Genomic DNA, 7567 nt, shown 5'->3' with positions numbered 1-7567 from the left:
CAGCACCAGGCTTCCACTCAGCTCCAATGATTTATGCCATCACAACACACACACAAGCGTGCACGCACAAAAGCACACACTTTCCACTGGATGAGATGGCACATGCTTATACATGCATGCATGCAAGCACACACACACACACACACAAAGACACACACACACACACAAAGACACACACACACACACACACACACACAAGCTCAACGCTGACGCTTGATGAGATGACACACACAGATGAGTGTGTGAAGACACCTATCTCACCTGAATGTTATTAAATGCTGATGCTCCGGAGCTTTCCTAGAGGACGTGTGACGAGGAGCTTTGAAGCAGTGGCAACAGAGTTTGACATCAGTTGTCCCTCTCTATGACAGTTAAGGGAGAACCAGGAAGGTGTCAGACCAGACATCATTTGTCATCTCTATGACAGTTAAAGGAGAACCAGGAAGGTGTCAGACCAGACATCAGTTGTCCCTCTCTATGACAGTTAAGGGAGAACCAGGGAAGGTGTCAGTCCAGACATCAGTTGTCCCTCTCTATGACAGTTAAGGAAGAACCAGGAAGGTGTCAGACCAGACATCAGTTGTCCCTCTCTATGACAGTTAAGGGAGAACCAGGAAGGTGTCAGTCCAGACATCAGTTGTCCCTCTCTATGACAGTTAAGGAAGAACCAGGAAGGTGTCAGATCAGACATCAGTTGTCCCTCTCTATGACAGTTAAGGGAGAACCAGGAAGGTGTCAGACCAGACATCAGTTGTCCCTCTCTATGACAGTTAAAGGAAGAACCAGGAAGGTGTCAGACCAGATATAATTTGTCCCTCTCTGACAGTTAAGGGAGAACCAAGAAGATGTCAGACCAGACATCAGTTGTCCCTCTCTGACAGTTAATGGAGAACCAGGAAGGTGTCAGACCAGACATAATTTGTCCCTCTCTGACAGTTAAGGGAGAACCAGGAAGGTGTCAGACCAGACCATGGGGAAAGGATATCCTTTTTCTAGGCAGTCTGGAAACGTTGTCTAGTCAGAGTTAAAAAGGCTGTCTCGTTTCATACTGGACATCTCTGTGTCTGCTGCAACAAGTATAGTGCTACACTTTGCTGCTGTACTATCACTGTATGTTTGTGCCAAACCAAACATATGTGTGTGTGTGTGTGTGTGTGTGTGTGTGTGTGTGTGTGTGTGTGTGTGTGTGTGTGTGTGTGTGTGTGTGTGTGTGTGTGTGTGTGTGTGTGTGTGTGTGTGCGTGTGTGTGCATGCATGTGTGTGTGTGTGTGTGAATTCAAGCATGTGGAAACAAGGACGTGCATGCAATACCAGACCCAGTGGTCTGTTCGTAAGGTCACAGTACACTATGTTCTCTTCTCAACACCTTGTCTCCCTAGTCCCTACCCAGTATACACAGTATAGAGGAGAGAGGGATGGAGGGATGGGGACAGCAGTGGATGGAGGGAGAGGAGGGGTAGGGCTGCTGTGGCAAGGAGATGAGGGAGATGGGGACGAGAGGAGGGGAATGGAGGGATGGAGGGTTAGAGGGACAGGTGGGGGGGTGGAGGGAGAGGCAGGGGATGGGGGATGGAAGTGTAGAGGGAGAGGAGGGGATGGAGGGATGGAGGGTTAGAGAGAGAGGAGGGGGATGAGGGATGGAAGTTTAGAGGGAGAGGAGGGGGATGGAGGGAGAGGGAGGGATAGGGGGAGAAGGAGAGGATGGGGTATGAAAGTGTAGAAGGAGAGGAAGGGGATGGAGACATCCTTTCCTTTAGAGAGAGAGGAGGGGGGTGGAGGGATGGAGGTTTAGAGGGAGAGGTAGGGGATGGAGAGAGAGGCAAGGGATGGAGGATGGAAGTTTAGCAGGAGAGGAGGGGGATGGAAGTTTAGAGGGAGAGGAGGGGATGGAGGGATGGAGGGTTAGAGAGAGAGGAGGGGGATGAGGGATGGAAGTTTAGAGGGAGAGGAGGGGGATGGAGGGAGAGGGAGGGGATAGGGGGAGAAGGAGAGGATGGGGTATGAAAGTGTAGAAGGAGAGGAAGGGGATGGAGACATCCTTTCCTTTAGAGAGAGAGGAGGGGGGTGGAGGGATGGAGGTTTAGAGGGAGAGGTAGGGGATGGAGAGAGAGGCAAGGGATGGAGGATGGAAGTTTAGCAGGAGAGGAGGGGGATGGAAGTTTAGAGGGAGAGGGGGATGGAGGGATGTAGAGGATAGAGGGAGAGGAGGGGTAGGTCGGCGATGGAGCGGAGGGGAAAATCATTTATCCTCTAGCTCAGGTTAAGGTGACCTGTTTGTCTCTGTCAGGGCTGTGTTCCACCTCTGATGTCTCCATAATAGGGCTGTACCAGGTACACACAGCCAGATAGCAGCTGCTCACACCACACCAGCACAATGCCACCACACCTGATGTCCTTGTGCATTACCAGCCTTGTATAGCATCTCACTGAGTGGCTGGGCCTATCTGTTATTCTCTAGAAAGGAGGAAAGTGCATATATATAGATACATATTTTCTACTCTGCTCTCTCCTCTCCTCTCTGCTCTGTTCTCAAATCAAATCAAATGTTATTTGCCACATGCACCGAATACAACAGGTGTAGACATTACAGTGAAATGCTTACTTACAAGCCCTTAACATTTACATTTTAGTCATTTAGCAGACGCTCTTATCCAGAGCGACTTACAGGAGCAATTAGGGTTAAGTGCCTTGCTTAAGGGCACATCGACAGACTTTCACCTAGTCGGCTCGGGGATTAGAACCAGCGACCTTTTGGTTACTGGCACAACGCTCTTACCCACTAAGCTACCTGCCGCCCTTAACCAACAATGCAAAGTAAAAGAAATAAAAAAAGTGTTAAGCAAAAAAAATTTAAGCAAATAACTGAAGAGCAGCAGTAAAATAAAATAACAGTAGGGAGGCTATAAACAGGGGGGTACCGGTGCAGAGTCAATGTGTGGGGGCACCGGCTAGTCGAGGTAATTGAGGTAATATGTACATGTGCGTAGCGTTAAAGTGACTATGCATAAATAATAAACAGAGTAGCAGCAGAGTAAAAAAGGGGGACGGGGTTGGGGGGGCAGTGCAAATTGTCTGGGTAGCCATGATTATCTGTTCAGGAGTGTTATGGCTTGGGGGTAGAAGCTGTTGAGAAGCCTTTTGGACCTAGTCTTGGCTCTCCGGTACCGCTTGCCGTGCTGTAGCAGAGAGAACAGTCTATGACTAGGGTGGCTGGAGTCTTTGACAATTTTGAGGGCCTTCCTCTGACACCGCCTGGTATAGAGGTCCTGGATGGCAGGAAGCTTGGCCCCAGTGATGTACTGGGCCGTACGCACTACCCTCTGTAGTGCCTTGCGGTCGGAGGCCGAGCAGTTGCCATACCAGGCGGTGATGCAACCAGTCAGGATGCTCTCGATGGTGCAGCTGTATAACTTTTTGAGGATCTGAGGACCCATGCCAAATCTTTTCAGTCTCCTGAGGGGGAATAGGCTTTGTCGTGCCCTCTTCACGACTGTCTTGGTGTGTTTGGACCATGATAGTTCGTTGTTGATGTGGACACCAAGGAACTTGAAGCTCTCAACCTGTTCCACTACAGCCCCGTCGATGAGAATGGGGGCGTGCTCAGTCCTCTTTTTTTTCCTGTTGTCCACAATCATCTCCTTTGTCTTGATCACGTTGAGGGAGAGGTTGTTATCCTGGCACCACACGGCCAGGTCTCTGACCTCCTCCCTATAGGCTGTCTCATCGTTGTCAGTGATCAGGCCTATCACTGTTGTGTTGTCGGCAAACTTAATGAAGGTGTTGGAGTTGTGCCTGGCCATGCAGTCATGGGTGAGCAGGGAGTACAGGAGGGGACTGAGCATGCATCCCTGAGGGGCCCCCATGTTGAGGATCAGCGTAGCAGATGTGTTGTTACCTACCCTTACCACCTGGGGGCGGCCCGTCAGGAAGTCCAGTATCCAGTTGCAGAGGGATGTGTTTAGTCCCAGGATCCTTAGCTTAGTGATGAGCTTTGAGGGCACTATGGTGTTGAACGCTGAGCTGTAGTCAATGAATAGCATTCTCACGTAGGTGTTCCTCTTGTCCAGGTGGGACAAGTTCCTCTCCTCTCCTCTGCTTTCCTCTCTTCTGCTTTCCTCTCCTCTCCTCTGCTCTCCTCTTCCTTTCTCTCCTCTACTCTCCTCTCCTCTGCTGTCCTCTCCGTCCCATTTTCACTCCTCTCTACCCCCCTCCTGTTTATCATCTTCACTCTCTCTTCCAAGTAGGGGATGACATTATTGTCGTTTTCTCCTCTCCTCCTTTCCCCTCTCTCCTCCATTTCCACAATCTTGCAAATTACCTCTCTGTGGTCAGATTTCATCACTTTCATTTGCAAATAAAAGAGAGGGAGGTGGTGAAGGTGTAATGCAGACGAGAGAGAGAGCTGGGAGAGTGAAAGAGCGAGAGAGCTGAGAGATAGAGACATGGAAGGTGGAGAGAGAGAGAGAGGGAGAAGACTGGCCTGGAGCTATATGGGAAGTTGTAATAGACGCTCTCTGAGCTAGAGAAGGATGAAAAGAATGTGATCTGTTTTACAGAATCAAGACTGTGTAGTCATTACCATTCTCCCTGCTAGGGGCTTTTTATACTATTCATCACAGGGTTTACTTACATCTCCTCAAAATAGAACCGTAGATATTCAGATAGGCCTTATTTGCACAGGCTGAACTACAGAATGTACTGTTGAATATATACCATCCAAAATAGAACTATGAGATATTCAGATATGCTTTATTGTCACAAGGGGACACAATGTACAGTCCTCTGTTTGTGATCTGGACACACATTGGTTGCTTCCCAAATGGATCCTTATTCCATATACATGATATACATACATATATGCCTATAGAATGTCTACACCCCTTTGAACTTTTGTCACATTTTGCTGCCTTAAAATTACATCTAAATAGGGATTACATTTGATTTTTGACCTACAGATCTGCACAACCTCCACATTTTCAAAGTGAAAGAAAGTTATAGAAAATGTTTCAAATTAAGCCGGGAGGGTCGTCAGAGAAATGGGACACACCTGGGCTTGGGTGTGTCCCAGTGATAAATACACCTTTCCCCCATTCATTGTGGAGACTCTCCATGCAGACGCACTGTTGGATTTTGGGTGTGGTATTTTTGTGGCTGTATTGTTTGTTTGCTTTGGCACCTTTCAACACTCCTCATTATCACATCTATGCATCCACTCACTCACACTACTGATTACTGACTACACACACCATTGTTAATTGTATATAGTTAGCTTTAGTTAATAAATATATTTAGTTATTCCTTATCTCCACGTTGTCTCCCTATTTGTTATGGGTTATGAGCTGGTTCGTGACATCATGTATTGTATTCTTCCAACAACATCATGTGTGTCTTCACTATACCATGTGTTGTTATATTGTGCCTATCATGTGTTTGCCCTTGTCCAGTCCAGTGTGTTCTCCCTCCTTACCATGTGAACAGTATTTACCTAAAAATACACTATACAGTCTGTGACGCGTCCCTCTCAGTGTGTGTGTGCACGCATTCTGTGTCCTCTCTCTGTGTGTAGGTCCTTACATGAAGATAAATGCCACCACTTCTATGGCCATGGCAGCGGGGAAATGTAATCCCACATTTTGTAGATCAATAAAGCCCATTGTATTCTAATGTATTCCAGACACTCTATTCTAATCTGTTCTCTCACATTAACAAACATATGGCGGCCCTCTCTGCTATGGTTGTTGTGTAATTAATAGGCATGGTGGGGCAATTAAAACAGGGAGGCTTTATGAGCCTGCTGATTAAGATATTTAAAGCATGAATTTCAATGAATGCCTGCCTATACCCTGGGCTCTCTTGCTTTTTCTCTGTCTGGGAGTTGTTTATTGGTGTAAAAGAGCCAGAGAGAGAGATTTGGGTATGTGTGTCAGGGGTGAAGGGGTGGGTTTCCCCTTTTCTTCTTGCTTGCCTGTGTGTGTGTGTGTGTGTGTGTGTGTGTGTGTGTGTGTGTGTGTGTGTGTGTGTGTGTGTGTGTGTTTATGTAGAGTGTTATCCTTGAGTTTTCTGTTATCCGTAAGCAATTAAATCCAGCATTACCAGAATAGCTTCGCTGGAATCAGTTGCTGAGGATTTCACAGCATAAAACAGGTCGGCATTAATGCCTCACTAACTGACTGCAGGACAGTAACTGTACAGAGAGAGACGGTCCTCAACCGCTTTCAATAGAAACGATTAACGTGTAGAGCCAGCGGTCTTTAAGTCTATTCCACAGGGGATGGATGTATGCAGATTCCCATTGCAAGCCATATTCAGCCCCTTAATTGGTACAATCAGTTATCAGGGATACTGTATGAATGTAAAAGTCTGCCTGTCCCCAGATAAAGTCCACTCCAGTTACTCCTGGGCAGAGGTTACAAATTGTGTTCCCCACAGTGGAGTTTAATTCACAGTGGATTTAGAGCTATTTATATGATTGAGAGGCCTAATGACATTAATGCTGACACCGGAATGAATAACATACTTAGGGTGCAGGCTGGCCATTTACTCATAGCTGAGACAGAAACCAGGAAGAATGGGCGCGCGCGCGCACACACACACGTACCTACACACATATGCGCACACACACACACGCACGCACAGGCCTTTATGAATCAGTGTTGTGACCCTGGTGTGTAGACATGAATGGGACATTTGCATTACAGAGCTGCAGAGTGTAGAGTGTGTATGGATGTATTCAGTAAAGCTGGTACATCAGTCGGGTTAGGCTAAAGGGGTAGAGATGGAGGGGAGGATGTCGAAACAAATACCACCAGTCCTTTTCTCTTCCGTTTTTAATCCCTCTCCAATGTTTCCTTCTCCCTTTTGGTTCCTTTTTACATTCTTTCTCGCTCTCTTCTCTTCTCTTTCTTTCTTTCTTTCTCTCTTCTCTTCCTCTTTCTTTCTCTCTTTCTCTCTCTCTCCTTTCTTTCTTTCTTTCTTTCTTTCTTTCTTTCTCTCTCTCTCTCTCTTTCTCTCTAGAGCAGCACAGCAGTAGAACAGAACAGCAGCAGTATGATTCAGCATTACATGGTCAGGATCTATAAGCATCTGCCAGGGGAACATTTCTATATAATGAACACAGTACATCTTCTGTGGAGAGGCCCTCCTGAGGAAAGGAGTGCAGGAACAGAGAGAGGCAGAGAAAGGGGTAGTGAAGCAAGAGGGGAGAGAGAGGAAGAGAGAGAGGAAGAGAGAGAATGTTCTTATAGAATAGCCTACAGTCTTCAGGTCCCACTGCAGCACGTGTCAACACTTCTGACTGTGTCTCTGCTTCTTTCTTTCTCTCTACACAGTCTATTGAGTAAGTCTTACACAGTCTATTGAGTAAGATCTAAACAGTCTATTGAGAAAGCTCTACACAGTCTATTGAGTAAGCCCTACACAGTGTATTGAGTAAGCTCTACACAGTCTATTGAGTAAGCTCTACACAGTCTATTGAGTAAGCTCTACACAGTCTATTGAGAAAGCTCTACACAGTCTATTGAGAAAGCTCTACACAGTCTATTGAGTAAGCTCTACACAGTCTATTGAG

Source organism: Coregonus clupeaformis, unplaced genomic scaffold (genome assembly GCF_020615455.1).
Source record: "Coregonus clupeaformis isolate EN_2021a unplaced genomic scaffold, ASM2061545v1 scaf0125, whole genome shotgun sequence".
Classification (NCBI taxonomy): Eukaryota; Metazoa; Chordata; class Actinopteri; order Salmoniformes; family Salmonidae; genus Coregonus; species Coregonus clupeaformis.
This window is presented reverse-complemented; position numbering follows the sequence as displayed.